At 39.5% G+C, this 15,971-nt stretch overlaps 1 pseudogene; it reads right to left on the reverse strand.

Moving 5' to 3' along the window:
* Positions 1-1,740: 1,740 nt before the first annotated feature.
* The window catches only part of LOC129405963 (craniofacial development protein 2-like), a 62,745-nt pseudogene continuing 48,514 nt past the window's right edge, over positions 1,741-15,971 (reverse strand).

Raw genomic sequence — 15,971 nt, forward strand, 5'->3', positions numbered from 1 at the left:
ACCCAGGTGTGCTGGACCCGGGGACGAGATCTCCAAGCCCGCTTGATCGGGACTGGGCCTCCTCCACCCAGATCCCCTATTTTCCAGTAGCATGGAAGCCACACCCAGAAACTGCCCCAGGTGTTGTGTAATCCCATCAATGGCCAAGATCCAGAGACTATAAAACAAAGCTCCCAGAAGTAGATATCTTATAGCCTAGTTTTCCCTCTCAGAGAACCTAGCAAGGTACTGAGAGCATCCAGCCCACGTGGCAGAGTCTGGCAAGCTCTCTGTGGCATATTTGATATGCCAAATACAGTAACAATGATGGGTCTCATTTCCCTTACCCTGAAAGAGCCTCCAATGCAACACTGCTGGGAAGAACAAGTAAAGAGAGGCTGCTAACATCTCAGGGCTAGGACCAATTGAGATGTTACTGGTGCCCGCTTGAGCAAATTAATGATCAATGAGATGACAGCGATACAGTAATACAGTGGTAGCAATCAACTTATCCCATTCATTGGTCAAAAGCTGAAGGTATAGACGCCAAAAATTAGCCCAGCATCTAACTCAGATCAATGTGTAAAAGAGATATTAAAGTGGATAATTAGTTAGTTGTATAATCCCTGGAATGAGCACAGGTGACTATTTTTTACTATGTAATTTCTCCAAATTGAGCAAAGTTGCCCTTATAATTACAGAAATAATATGTTAACTAACTTGTCAGTCTCTTGTTCTCAAAGCAATCTCATCTTTATCTCCTCCACATACTCTACTTAATAAAATTGTATGTTCATATCTACAGAGGATTATATTCCACCTCAGCGTGCACACTGTTCTATAGTGTGCTCAGTGAAGGAAGGATCCCTGAAATCTTTTGATGTATTACGTTATTTTTATTTTGGCTTTTTGGGTTACACCAGCGATGTTCAGGGATTGCTCCTGGCTCTGCACTCAGGGATTACTCCTAGTGGTGTTCAAGAGACCATATGGAATTTCAAGGATGGAACCTAGGTTAGCTGTGTTCAAGGCATATGCCCTACCAGCTTTACTATCTCTTCAGTCCTGATGATGTTACATGATTGCTTTGTTAATACTTCTGTGATTTTTATTATTAAAAGTCTAACACTGAAAACAGAACATAATCTTTTACGGTGCTTTCAGTCATAAAGAAAATAAAATTTAGGGATAGAAATGTCTCATAGGACAATCACATAAGAAATCCTCAGAATAGTTAGGAACATTATCATCATTAGCAGCTGGCTAGGTGTTTAGTTATATAATCCTGGCATTAGATGGCTTTATATTTTTGTTTTGTGTCATATTCTATTTTTGAAGAAGAGGGGTTGTTCCCCATTTTGTATCATATTCTTTCTATGAGGAAGAGGGGTTAGTTCCCCAATGTGAAATAAATTTGAGATGAGAAATAATATGTTTTATAATTGCGAAGTATCGAAGAATATGGATTGAATACAGAGAAGTAAGGCCTGGGGCCAAGTGTAAGTGTCAGGAGCTTTAAATTCCGACAAATTAAACACAGCAGTCTGAAGTCACAAAGGAAAGGGGGCTAAGAGGCTATTGCAGAGAGATCTAAAATCTATTAAAGTAGCACTTAAAGTTAACTTTGAGTCTGTAGAATCATGAAGAGTAAATAGAATCGTTGCAGGTGACATGTGAAGTTGGGAGATGACAGCCTTGAGTGGGGAGTCTCCTTCTTCTCTTTTTTACCCACTTTGGTAACCCAGGAAGTGTCTCAGAGGTTTAGGACAGATAAAAGCAGCTGTGAAAACCTGCATCACACAGAACTTGTGTCTTATAACAGTTGTCAAACAGGCAGGGATCAAACTGCTCCTGAGTCCCAACTGATGCATCTAGTGTGAGAATTACTCCCCAGCACTGAGAGATTTCCCAGGAAGTCATGGGCTCAGATTGGAGTGAGCCATTGCCTTTGGTAGGAAAAGAAACATCAGTCCTAACTGCTGCCTCCCCTCTTCGTTTTTCTATGATCTTTCGAAATTCCTACAGGAAAGAATTCAAGGAAGGAGACAAATAAAGAAGTATGGTAGGTGTATTTGGAAAATAAGAGGAAATAGAAGAGGGTTATTGACTCAGGAGAGAACATAGGCTTCTTCAAAGTAGAGGGAACCAAGAACATGTCCCAAGAAGGGCAGTAGGTGGATCCCAAAGGTGGAGACTGTGTACCATGAGGTAAAATGAAAGAATCGAACATCTCAGGCAGAGATGTGGGGGCCTTGGATTAAAAAACTGTTTGCAGAGTACACATCTCAGGCAAAGAACTTTCTGGTATGGGGAAACATGTGCCTTTTCTCTGCTAACTTCATTTTTATTTAGTCGAAAGGGAAAGTTTGAAACTTTTGATACTCTTCTTTGATTCAGCATGGCTTTTGCTGCTCTAGTGAAGCTGTTCCTCCCAGGGGATACTGGGGTTGCTCTGGACCTGGAATTTTGCATCTAACAAGATTTCTGAACTCCTCAGATGGGTTCTATATTTCAGAGGCCTTCATGTCTCTGGGTGGGTTGGGGTTTTAGATATTGTCTTTTCCTTATATGCATTAACAGGGACACCAAATCTCTATCTGCAACTGAATGCCACTAGAGATAAGAGTTCTCAACCCTAAGATTATGACAAAGTAATGGACCAGAGTCATTGTCTATGAATGTGATAGAATAACAGGAAAGGCAATTCTCATGTGAAATACAGTAGATCTAATACAGTACATCAGTATCTAGAAAAGTAGTATCTCAAAGGTGACCAGAAGCTTTCCTTTTACTGACCCTAGAGAAAATAGAAACAATTAAATATAAATATCATACAAACACACGCACACACACACACATATACACACACACAGTTCTCAGATTCCTTTTGGTTAGGTACCAAGCTTCTTGTTATACTCTTTTTTTTTTAATCCTTTAAGACCATGGTGGAGAACTTCATGATTTATCTGTTTCTCTTTCTGTAAATCTCTTTGTGTACCTATCTATCACACTTCATTGAACTTATAGATGTCTGTATAAATTTAACCTTCTCTGACCCTCCTTGCCAAAAGAAAGTTATTCTTCATCTGTGCTCACATACCTTTCTATGTGGTACCCTTGTAAGAATTAGTACACTGCATTGAAACAATCTTTGCTTTTTTTCCCTTCCCTGTAAGTATTCAGAAATCAGTCTGCTCTATTCATTTTAGGCATTTCTGATTGTCTGCCACACATGGTGGAGGTAGTGATAGAAAATAACTTTCATCATGAATTTAATTGTTTCAGAAAAAAATTATAAGGTTTTTAAATGTGCCAAATCATTTAATGCATCTGAAGAAACTAAGACAGCTATTATGTAAATTTTCTAGTACCAAGAGACAAGAAAATTTTCAAATGTTATTATTTTAAATTTTTGTCTGTTTTATTTTTTATTTATTTTGGATTTTTGGATTATACCTGGTGATGCTCAGGGTTTACTTCTGGCTCTGCACCCATGAATTATTTCTGGAGCTGCTCAGGGGACCATATGGAATGCTGGGGATCAAACCTGGTTGGCCAAATGCAAGGAAAACACTCTCCCTGTTTAATATCAACCTGGCCCCAGTTGTGTGTTTGAAAGCTTCCTAGCATTAGGGTCAGTTTGCTTGATTTCATTTTAATCCTCAGTGAATGTCGTGCAGCTTTGTTGATTAAAATATCCCTTAGTATCATTTAACTACTTAAAATTAAAATCCTAATATGTAATAAAAACTGACCATTTGCAGAACCACAAGCTTTTTCAAACTTTTCAAGCCAGGTAGTCAATTGAAGAGGAGTTTTCTGAAGGCAGGCCTGGAAATTTGGCCAGTAGGTGGGTAATGGAATAGATTTTCTTTAAAACTTCAGCCCATCCTACTCCCAGCTCTCTTTTAGGGTGATGATTGCCACTCAATATAAAAGACTCAATTGAGAAAATTGTAAAAGAGGTATTTAGGAGAACTGAGGCAATTATGCCTTGAAATTCGAAAGGTAAACAGGGATTTAAGCAAATTATAGAAAGAGAATAGTTAGCAACTATATTCAGTGGAAGACCAACAACAGAAGCATGGAATGAGTGGAGAAAGCAGTCTAAATTTTGTGTCTCCAACTCCCCAAGATCTCAGTTTAGTAAATGTATGGATGGGGGGGAATATATGAGACATTAGTTCAAGGCTGGTAACATATCATCCCCATTTATCAGTGTCTTCCACACAAACTTTTGTTTCTTTCTCATATATAATCAGTGAGCAAGGGCTGTAGTGATATCACAGTGGGTTGGCTGGTTGCCGACCCGGATTTGATTCCTCCACCCCTCTCTGAGAGCCGGCAAACTCCCGAGAATATCTCGCCCCAATGGCAGAGCCTGGCAAGCTACCTGTGGCGTATTCAATATGCCAAAAACAGTATCAACAAGTCTCACAATGGAGACGTTACTGGTGCCCGCTCAAGGAAAATCGATGTGTAATGGGATGACAGTGATACAGTGATACAGTGAGTCAGTGAGCAGGGTTCTCTGTGCATTAGAGTCACTCAGGATTCATGTGACCATATACCCAGTGTCAAGAGAAATGGGAGAATTTAGGGAGGGGAAACATACCCATTGCTCAGCAGGCGATAACAAGAAACACTTAGTGGGTAGTACAAATTACTGCTCCAGGGAATAATGACAGTTAACTATCTCATTAGCGTATTTAGTGAGGTCAAGCATAGAAAGTACCAGACACATAGCAAGTGCTGACTACTAATACTAGTTATAAGCAATCCTGTTTTAAACTCCCTTTTTTTTCCTAAAAGAGAAAAAATATAATGGAATACTTTATACACAGCATGTCAAATCGGAGACCAGGCAGATAAAATTTAATTTCTGTTTGGAAGTATTACCCTTAGGAAAATGAACACAATTGTAAATTGCTTCTTCTCAACTGAGGGCAACGTTTTTTCAAAGGCGATGTGAGCACCTTTTAGTTTTAACATAATATTAAAATGTGCGCTGTACTTTATAATCAATGCTATGCAATGATAATGTACTCTTTTCCATTAAACAAATTATGGACCTGAAAAGTTGCTAACAAAGGATTGTCATACCTGATGATTTCTGCATTTTTGAATTAAGGGGGAAATGAGTTAAGAATAGTATAATACTAGGGTTGGAGAGAAATTACAGTGGGTTGGGAACTTGACTCACAAATGGCAACCTGGCTTTGATCCCTAGCACCCCATATGGTCCCCACAAGACCGCTAGGAGTGAACTCTGAGCCCAGCATGAGGAGTGTTGGGGATGGACCAAGCTTTCAGGGCGAGCCCAAGTAGACTGTACTACAGACAGGAACATTTCCCCCCTTCAAGCTGCCTTCAGTATATTGAAAGAGGCAGTTTTTCCTTTTCTCACAAAAGCCTGGCTGGTCTTTGACATGCAGATCTCAGGTGCTAGCCAGGCCTGATTTTTGACTTGTAGATTCCAAGCTCTGGCCCAGCCTAGTCTTTGGGATGTAGATTTCAAGTGCTGCCTAGTATGTAATTGACGTGTAGATTTCCTGTGGCAGCCCAGCCTTGTCTTTGGGATGTAAATCCAAGTGCTTTTAGTCCAAGGAAGGTTTTGGTTTTGGGTTTTGGTTTTGTATCTTCTTTCCAGAGGCCTCGATTACTGGCCTGCAGATACAAGAAAATAATGCTGCCTCAATATTCTTCCTGTAACATCTTTTGATGCCTTTAGTGACGTCACTGTATGGCACCTTTAGAGGTACTATGATCAATAAAAGGAGATCCACGGGCTCTCTGCCTTTGCCAAGACCCAGAGAGAGCCTTGGCCCTCCATGAGACACATTTCTTCCAAGTTCCTTATCTCAGCGCCTTCGACCACAAGAACATTCACACAACAGAGGAGTAAGCCCTGAACACTGCCAGGTGTGGCCCAAACCGGCCTTCAATCCTCACCCCAAATAATTTTGTATCAAATATAATGAGAGAACTTTCACAGAATGATTTGTGTGAGAATGGTAAATACGTACAGGCTATGGACTTCTGATGTATAACTACTTGTATTGAAATACTCTGCTCCACATTATTATATCAAGTTTCTTTGTCTGCTTCCCAAGAATTTGTGATGCAAAGGATGTTATTATTGTCATACTGAGAAATGTTTCCTGGTGGATTTTTTTTAAAGGCAGCTTTTGTGTTCTGGATTATTAGCCGACAACAATACAACTTTGAGTGTAGCAAGGAAACCGCTTCTTCTTGCTGGTGTGCGAAAGGGAAGCAGCAGGGAATTCCATCTACAGTGTCAGTCTAGGTAAATGACATCTGTTTCAATATTGTGTTTTGTGACCAAGACATCCACTAATGGATGCAGGCACACCACCAACAGAGGGCAGCTGCCATATAGATCAGCAGGATTTGCCCACAACAGCAGAGTCAATAACAGCAGCAATTTATAAATCACCTCAAATTAAAACTGCAATCCTCTGGCTGACTTTAATACCTTCAAGTCTGAGTTTTCTCATTGTTAGTCGTCTGAATAAACGCTGAAGAGACTGTCATGCTCAGGGATGATCCAAAGGCTTGATAATTTATTATGCTCCAGCAGCGGTTTTATCTAGTCTGATGGATTCCAAAGTAGAGAATTATGTATAGGTAAGATGAACGCAGTAGTTCTAGGTATCTTAGTGGATGGAGATAACACGTGAGCTTCTGTCTGTGACTCTCCAGCTCCCTCACTGGGAAAGGAGTATTTCTGACTTTTTAGAAAGCAAGTTTCTGCTATTGCTTAAAAAAAAAAAATGGATGGAGGGAAGGTTGCTAAAATTTTCAAGTCTACCCCATGGGCATTATGATTCAGAGGCACTAAAATTCAGTCTCATGCTGGTAGCCAGTGGGTAGTAGTGAAAAATGACCCAAACCAAATTATTGATTCTTACAAACAAAGAAGCTGACTAGAATTATGTGGGGTTTGCTTCCACCCTTGGAAGATCACAAGACTCAGTAGGGTTAGGCATCTATGTTTAAAAATATTGCAAAGATGACTCAAATATGGCCATTCCAAATGATAGTTATGGATTACAAGTCCATATTCCAGCACTGGACTGGAGCGATAGAACAGCAGGTAGGGCGTTTGCCTTGCATGCGGCTGACCCAGGTTCAATTCCTCCGTCCTTCTTGGAGAGCCCGGCAAGCTACCAAGAGTATCCCGCCTGCATGACAGAGCCTGACAAGCTAACTGTGCGTATTATTCAGTATGTCAAAAACAGTTACAACAAGTCTCACGATGGAGACATTACTGGTGTCCACTCGAACAAATCGATGAACAGTGGGACTACAGTGCTACAGTGCTATTACAGCACCAAGTCCTGTGATTACTTTCTGGAAGTCCATTAAAAGAATTGGTTGCATTGTATGAATCACCATAAAACAAATTAGAAGAACAGTGAATGTTATTGAAATCTTAGTATTTGTTTTTTGGTTGGCACTCTAGCATCACAATTTAGATCCCTGGTGTTGAAGAACTGAATTGTTTAAGTAAGAATCCTGGCTCTGGAACTTTCTAGCTAATTGAAAGTGAGCAAAACTTTCTGCTGCACAGTTTCCTCAGATATAAAATGGGCATTCCAGTCTCTTTGTATTAAGTGTGCTAACAAACCAATGACCATTGTTATATAGTCAATAGTATGACAGATTCTGTTCACAGCCACTATACTAAACACGGAGCTAAAGAAAGTCAAAGGTATTTTTAAATGAACCTCACCTTTCCTAAAAGTCTTTTGTGGGTTCATCATTGGCATGACATCATTGCCAATGGTTGAAAGTAGTAGATAAGTGCCTGGGGTTTGGGGGCCATGTTTGGGAGTTTCTCTTTGTATCGCTCATAGTGTGACTGTGGAATAAGTCACTTAGCATTTCTGTAAGTTATCACATACATATGCAAAAAATATTAGGATGGTAATATTTGCACCATGAATATTTTCTATGCATTAGATGACAATGTGTGAATTACCCAGTAGGTAATAAATACATATTGATGGGCTTCTAGTCCTGCTTGGCAGAACTAGGGGAAAAACATTAATTATGCACATAGTTCTGTGCTGGTTAAAAAAAAGAGAGAGAGAATCTTTTAAAAAATGATAAGTACCTATTTGTAAAAGGAAATGTAAATCACAAATCCTGCTGTAAATTTATCATTTTACATTGAGAGGCTCCTCAACTACCTCCTATACTTTCTGATAAATATTTCCTCACAGATGACAATTGGATCTGAGCCAGGCCAGTAAGCCATCTGGAGAAAAATCAGATTTTTCTCCCCTAAAATTTAGAATTAGACTTAATTGCGTGAATTCTAAGTGGGCATTAATTATCAATTTGAGCCAGTAGCAGATCTCTTATCTCAGGTTAAAGAAAAATGACAGAATAAAGGCAGATAGAGAAGTCTTTTAGCAGTAGAAAATTATCACTTAAAATATCTGCTTAGGTTTCTGAAAACTTGCTGGTTGTTCTCCCTGCCAATCTTGTACCTTCGTTGATTTTCTTCTCCTTGGATTGTCTTAGTTTGCAGAATGTACTTTCAATAGCTTTCATTTTATGCTTAAATTAGTTTGAAGTGAGTTTCTGTACTGTGATGCAAAAATCACCTTGACTAAGGTACTGCGATAGGAAGAAGAAGAAAGCATTATCTATTAAGCACTTCATTTAAGCCTAAAACAGCCATGAAATGGAAATATTCTTATGCACATCTTGGTGGTAAGGCAATTGGGATTGAGAACCTGTAACTTACTTAAAGAGCAAACTTCTGTATAAGATACAAACATATAACTTTTGAGACATGTTGTCCTATTTTCACCATTGCCTTATTACACAGGGAAAAATGTTTGTACCAGATACATGATGAATTAAAACATGTAGTTTATGGGGCCAGGGAGATCACACAATGAGATGAAGTATAAGCCTTGTGCGTATGAGGCCCAGAGTTTTAGTCCCAGAACTACATAGCCTCAAACACTTCTGAGTGATTTCTAAGTACCCTGGTTACTCCCATCTTTGCTAGCAGCTGTACAATTCTGGGTCAAGCATTGAACTGTCTTGTTTTGTTGGACAGTTGTTTGTTGTTTTGTTGAAATGACCCTTCACCCATCAGATCACTGCTCACCCTTTTAACAAAAGTGAAGTGAATAGGGGCCAGAGAGATTGTGCAGTGGTTAGGGACTTGGTCTTGCACGCAGCCCATATGGTTTCCTAAGCCCAACCAGTGGTGATTCCTGAGAGCAGAGAGAGGAGTAAGACTTATGTGCCACCAGGTATGGTTCCCAACCCTATAGTCCTCCAACAAAATATATAAATGAGCATGATCCTGTGGACAAGGGCTAAGAGAGAAAAAAAGTCAATGTATTTAAGAATTGTAAAATAGGAATCTTATAAACAATGAAGTCTATTTTATATGCTTCTAATTAAAAATATAATGAAAATAAAACCCATTAAGAAGAATACATAGGCATTTTGGAGCTCTAGTATGAAAACAAACTCATCTCTGTAGTTCCTCAAAAGATTTTGCAATGATTTGTTTTCCTGCGAGGAATGTGAGAACTAAAATTTAATTAATTTTCTTTTGTTAAAAATCACTTTCTTTATACTGGTTTGTGTGTGTGTGTGTGTGTATATGTGCACGTGTGTGAATTTAAAAGACATTAAACTAAAAAGCTTCTGCACCGCAAAAGAAACAGCGACCAGAATACAAAGACTATCTACAGAATGGGAAAGGATATTTACACAATACCCATCAGATAAGGGGTTGATATCAAGGGTATATAAAGCACTGGTTGAACTCTACAAGAAGAAAACATCCAACCCCATCAAAAAATGGGGCGAAGAAATGAACAGAAACTTTACCAAGGAAGAGATACGAATGGCCAAAAGACACATGAAAAAGTGCTCTACATCACTAATCGTCAGAGAGATGCAGATCAAAACAACCATGAGATACCACCTCACACCACAGAGGCTAGCACACATCCAAAAGAACAAAAGCAACCGCTGTTGGAGAGGATGTGGGGAGAAAGGGACCCTTCTACACTGCTGGTGGGAATGCCGGCTAGTTCAGCCCTTTTGGAAAACAGTATGGACGACTCTCAAAAAACTTGAGGTTGAGCTCCCATTTGACCCAGCAATACCACTGCTGGGAATATATCCCAGAAAAGCCAAAAAGTATAGTCGAAGTGACATATGCACTTATATGTTCACCGCAGCACTGTTTACAATAGCCAGAATCTGGAAAAAACCCGAGTGCCCTAGAACAGATGACTGGTTGAAGAAACTCTGGTACATATATACAATGGAATACTATGCAGCTGTTAGAAAAAATGAGGTCATGACGTTTGCATATAAGTGGATCTACATGGAAAGTATCATGCTAAGTGAAATGAGTCAGAAAGAGAGAGACAGACATAGAAAGATTGCACTCATCTGTGGAATATAGAATAATAGACTATAAGACGAACACCCAAGAATAGTAGAAATAAGTACCAGGAGGTTGTCACCATGGCTTGGAGGCTGTTCTCTCATTCTGGGCAACTCAGAGAAGGGAACAGCAAGTAAAATGTGGTTGTTGGTCATGTGGGGGAAAGATGATGCGGGCCAAATATAGACTAGAGACTGAACGCAATGGCCACTCAACACCTTTATTGCAAACCACAACACCTAACCAGAGAGAGAGAACAAAAGGGAATTCCCTGCCATAGTGGCAGGGTGGGGTGGGGGGAGACGGGACTGGGAAGGGGGGGTGGGATGTTGGGTTTACTGGTGGTGGAGAATGGGCACTGGTGAAGGGATGGGTTATCAAACTCTGTAAGGGAGAAACATGAGCACAAAAATGTATAAATCTGTAACTGTACCCTCACGTTGACTCACTAATTAAAAATAAACTATAAAAAAAAATAAAAAAAAAAATAAAAGACATATTTATTTTTGGTTTCAGGATCACACCCAGTGGTGCTCACTTCTTCTTACTCTGCTCAGGGATCAATCCTGGCAATCCTGGGGAACCATATTGGGTGTTAGGGATCAAATGTTGGGATTAACCACGAGCAAGGCAAGTGCTCTACCTACTGTAATACTGTGATTCTAACCCTTAGAAGAGATCTTTAAAACAAGTTGTTTAGCACTCCAGAATTATTGAATAAGTAACAGTACTTACTGGTAGGTAACATTTTCCTTTTTATCAAAAATATAATTGGAGGTTGTTGTACCTTGCAATGCTCAGGGCTCAGTACTGAGTCTTCGCTCAAAGATCACTCCTGGAGGTGCTTCGAGGACCATATAAAGTGCTGGGGCTCAAACCAAAGTTGGCTGCATGGAAGGAAAATGCTCTGAAGAATGTGTTATGTCTCTGGCCACTTTGTGGGCAGTGCTCGAGGCTTATTCCCCTGCCTCTCCTCTGGGTTCACTCCTGGTGGACTCAGGGGACCATACGGGATGTCAGAGGTAGAACCCAGATCTGCCTTCTGGAAGGCAAGCACACCTGGCCCTCTGTACAATCTCTCCAGCTCCAATATTTTCCTTTATAGTATATAATTCATCCCCTGGAAGAAAGCTTTAAATAGAATGAACAACACAGACTGACATCTGATCAGTAGAGAGCATGTGACCAGGGATTAAGCAGGTTCTAGTCTAAATTTTCACTCTGATGCACAGTAAAGTAACTGTGAACTTAGAGAAAAGCTGGCCTTCAGATTCTTTACCTAATGCAGATGAAATATAATTGTACAAAACTTCAAGGACAGAGTTTTATTTTTGCTAACTTAGATAACTTAGATAAGGGCTGTAGCGATAGCACAGTGAGTAGAGTGTTTGCCTTGCACAAAGCCGTCCTGGGTTTCATTCCTCCGTCCCTCTGGGAGAGCCCGGCAAGCTACCGAGAGTCTCCCGCCCGCACAGCAAAGCCTGGCAAGCTACCCATGGCGTATTTGATATGCCAAAAACAGTTACAAGTCTCACAATGGAGACGTTACTGGTGCCCGCTCGAACAAACTGATGAGCAATGGGATGACAGTGATACAGTGAACTTAGATAAAGTAGTTGCTGTGCAATATGTGCTCTATGATGTGATGCTAACTAGAGAGAATTTATAGCTAGAATTACTGGATGCAAATCCTGGCTGTGTTCCTTACACAGAGCTTGAGCAACTTACATAAGAGCTTGAGCAACTGTTGCAGCCTTGTGTAGGTTAACAACCTTACTTGGTTAGCTTTGACTATTGTGAAATGCAGGTAATCTTTCGTTTTGAACATTAAACAATTCTATCCATAGAAGGCACTTGAAAGAGTAGCTGATATAAAGTAAGTACTAGGTTAGTTTCAAGCAATTTTTGCTATGCCGATGCATTTCTCACCTCCATTCAACATGGAATTGTATACATATCTGGTGCCATATTCAAGTCAAAAGACATGATTTAGCAATATGGAAAATAGTGATTCACTATGCAGGATGGGAAAGTAAAGCTCAGAAAGATTTCTAAGGATAAAGATTTTGATCAAAATTCTCCAGTGTGTGTAGTTTAGCCCCTCTCAGTGGAAAGCAACAAACAGTGGAACATCTTTCAAAGAGCAATGTCTTGCACAAAAAAAGTGGATATTGAGGTAAAATTTTGGCTATGGCAAGTCGGGTTTGTAGGGTTATTATTCCTCAGGGAATCATAGAAAATGACTAGCTACCTCCCTGTGTTTGGATATATTTCTTATATTTATTTTTCTGGGTATTCCTTATAAATTTATTTGCGTTGAGCACTGCTCAATCCCATTTAAGAAATATAGAAGGGGCAAAATTCTAAGGCAAACTTTTTTTTCTCATTTGAAACTTTTAAACAATGTGTTTTAAAAAGTTATTCATAATACAAATTCAGGTGTTCAGAATTCCACCACCAATTCCACCACCAGTGTGACCTTCCTCCACCAATGTCTGGGTTACCCACCCACCTGCCCTATCTGTCCCTTTAGCAGACACAAAGTAATTTACTTTATAGTGCTTGTTACAATATTTTTTCATAATGGTTTTATTCGTCATTGTCCCAGGATTTGCTGAGTTGTGAGGTGCTAGTTGACCCTGTGCTACAGTATTCTGTTAATTGAGCTTAGTGGGGCTTCTGCAAGAATTCCATCTAATCTTCTGTGTCCTTACTGGACGATCAGTACTGTGAACTTTGGAATATGTGGCAGCTAGCTCCGCAGATGCATCATTAGGGTGATTCAGTACCAAGGCATCTGGGGTCTGCTGGGTTTAGCGCCCCTGGGGCCTCCTCTCTCTGAGATCAGTTGTGGGACAGGGCAGTTTAAACGTGAGTTGGGGGGCGCAGGTGTGGGAGTGGGAGTTCTGAGTCCTCCAACAGGGGAGGGACTCAGCCTGTCTCACCTGGAGAAGGCTCCAGTGATCTCACCTGGAGACAGAGAGGTTTGGCTCACCTGTAGCTTTTCTTCTTTTGCAGTAATTTAAAATGCAAAGGATAAGGCCTTAGATTGATCAAGCAAATAGTCTTTAATTTTTATTTGGCCTTTTGGGTCACACTCAGCGAAGTTCATGAGTTACTCTCTCTGCACTCAGGAATTACTCCTGATGGTGCTCAGGATACCATATGGGATTCTGGGAATTGAACCTGGGTCTGTCGTGTGCAAGGCAAACACCCTACCCACGTTGCTAATGCTCCAGCCCCTTAAATATTATTATTTCTAGTTACTTTAAGAGCAGTTTCTTATTTTTATTTTTGTTTTGGGGGCCACACCCAGTGGTGCTCAGATCTTACTCCTGGCTCTGTGCTCAGGATTATTCCTGGCAGGGCTTGTGATACCATCTGCAGTTCCAGGGATCCAACCAGGATCAGCCACATTCAAGACAAAAACCTTAACCCTAGAACTATCCCTTTGGTCCTTCAATGAATATTTTTATGAGATCTTAAAAAACGTTTTTGTCTTTTATTTCTCTGCTTTAGAAACTATTTAGAAAATATTTAAATGAAAGCAAAGTAAAACCCCGCTAGCTGCAAGAGGAAAGGTACCAACCCCTTTCCGGTATCAGAGATCTCCGAATCTCTGTTATGAATACAGCTGTTATGAAAGCAACTGTCCCAGTGAGCTGGCTGAGGTCAGAGTAAGAGCTGCTGTGGGTTTGTGGAGAATGACTGTGATTTATCTGTCTGCCAACTCAGATTGCTATGGTCAGCTCTACCCTGGCAGCTAAAAAGACGCTTTTCTCCCCACCTGGGTGCTTTTTAACATATTTGTTATGGTAAAAACATCTCCTTTTCCACCATTAGAATGAGTTTTCTTATTTGCTTTAACTCTTGTTAGTCACATTTCCATAATGTGGGATAATCGCAAACCACATAAAAGTATTTTGATATACAGCCCTATATGTATGGTAATCTCATTGAGTGACATTTGCAAGGTATTGCTGCACTGCTGTTGATAAATAATACATTGTGTTGCATTTTATACACTGAGGCAGAGGAATTAGAAATGAGGAATGGGTGGGGGACAACAATTCGGTTATTTCCATTCCAATCACTGTTTGCTTACTATAGTGTGCTGCCGAGTGTTGCATATGTTTTAGAATGAAGACACAAAATGAGCGATTTTCTTTTCCTTTCAGACTGTTATACAAAATGTATTCATGAAATGGAATGATAGGCTGTAGAGTATCTCTCGATACATTGATGTAGGACAATATAATGATGAGAAAAATTACCAGGCAATGCATCTGCTTATCCTCTCCCATGAATGACAGATACATAGCATAAATGTCATCACTTTATTGCAGTACCTGTGACAGCATCACTCATTGACCATAGCATGTCTTTAGACTAAATCCAGAGTGAGCTGGGACGGGAAGAGCAAAATACCATCTAGACACAAGTGTGTATTCAGTCACTACTAAATATTCACATGGTTAAACTTCTTTGCTATACTTGACCCAGAGATTTAGTGCATTTGGAGAAAGGCAGAACCTGTTGGGGATGGCTGAGCTTGGATAGCAGCTGTTTCGCAGACGTAATTTCTTCACTGCCAAGCATTTAAAATACATTAAACCAATGTGAATATACCCTTATTTTGTGACATTGTGGTTGTCTTCTCAAAAGGTTTTCCTATGTGTTGTTTCAGTTTGTTAATGTTATCAATTACCTATTATTTTAGAGATGTTAGTCAAATGTGTGCCACATAAACCCTTTCATTAAAATACTAAATAGTTTATTTCTGCACTAAGTTATGCATGACAAAAGCTTCCCATTTATGTGCTTCACATGACCTTTTAGGTCACTGAGATCTTAGGTATATATATCTACCTAAATTTATATCTTAGGGAATGAATGTGTGTTCAAATTGATTCCCACAATTGATTATTTACATTAGATCACGCTGAGAGTTGAGTGAGGGTTAAATGTGCACATATGGGTGGGAGATTGTATGGCGCAGCTGATAAAAGAGATGTTGATATTAACACAAAAATGATTTTTAGACTGTTCTATGCACTTTTCTTGATTTAAAAATACATCCTTCTAGAAAAAATCAGAACACAGTGTTTGAACCCTGTTTTTCTAAAACTTGGGTGGAGAAAGACTATCTCAAAGAGAATAGAAAGAAAGTTACAAATTCACATTATGGTACTTAAAAGGAATACAATATATCTTAGAAATCCAAACAGATAAAGAGACTTCTAGCAAACTAAAAGCAAAAATAGTTATTTCTACATGCATTCTCATATCATGGTAGGTGGGAGCTCTATAGCTGGAGTTTGACTATTGTCCCCAAAACTAGAATGAAATTTTGAGTATTTCTATCTTTTCATAATTGGAATATAAAACACCCTTTTTGATAATTGAAGAATAGCCAAATTTATCACAGAAAATATCCATCTTATATGGAAGCATTACTAAGATGGTTCCTTGAAAAGGATACTTGAAAAAAAGAACTTTGTGTACTTCCTTTCATTTTAGTAAACAGTAATGATTT

Source organism: Sorex araneus, chromosome 6, assembly GCF_027595985.1.
Source record: "Sorex araneus isolate mSorAra2 chromosome 6, mSorAra2.pri, whole genome shotgun sequence".
Taxonomy (NCBI): Eukaryota; Metazoa; Chordata; class Mammalia; order Eulipotyphla; family Soricidae; genus Sorex; species Sorex araneus.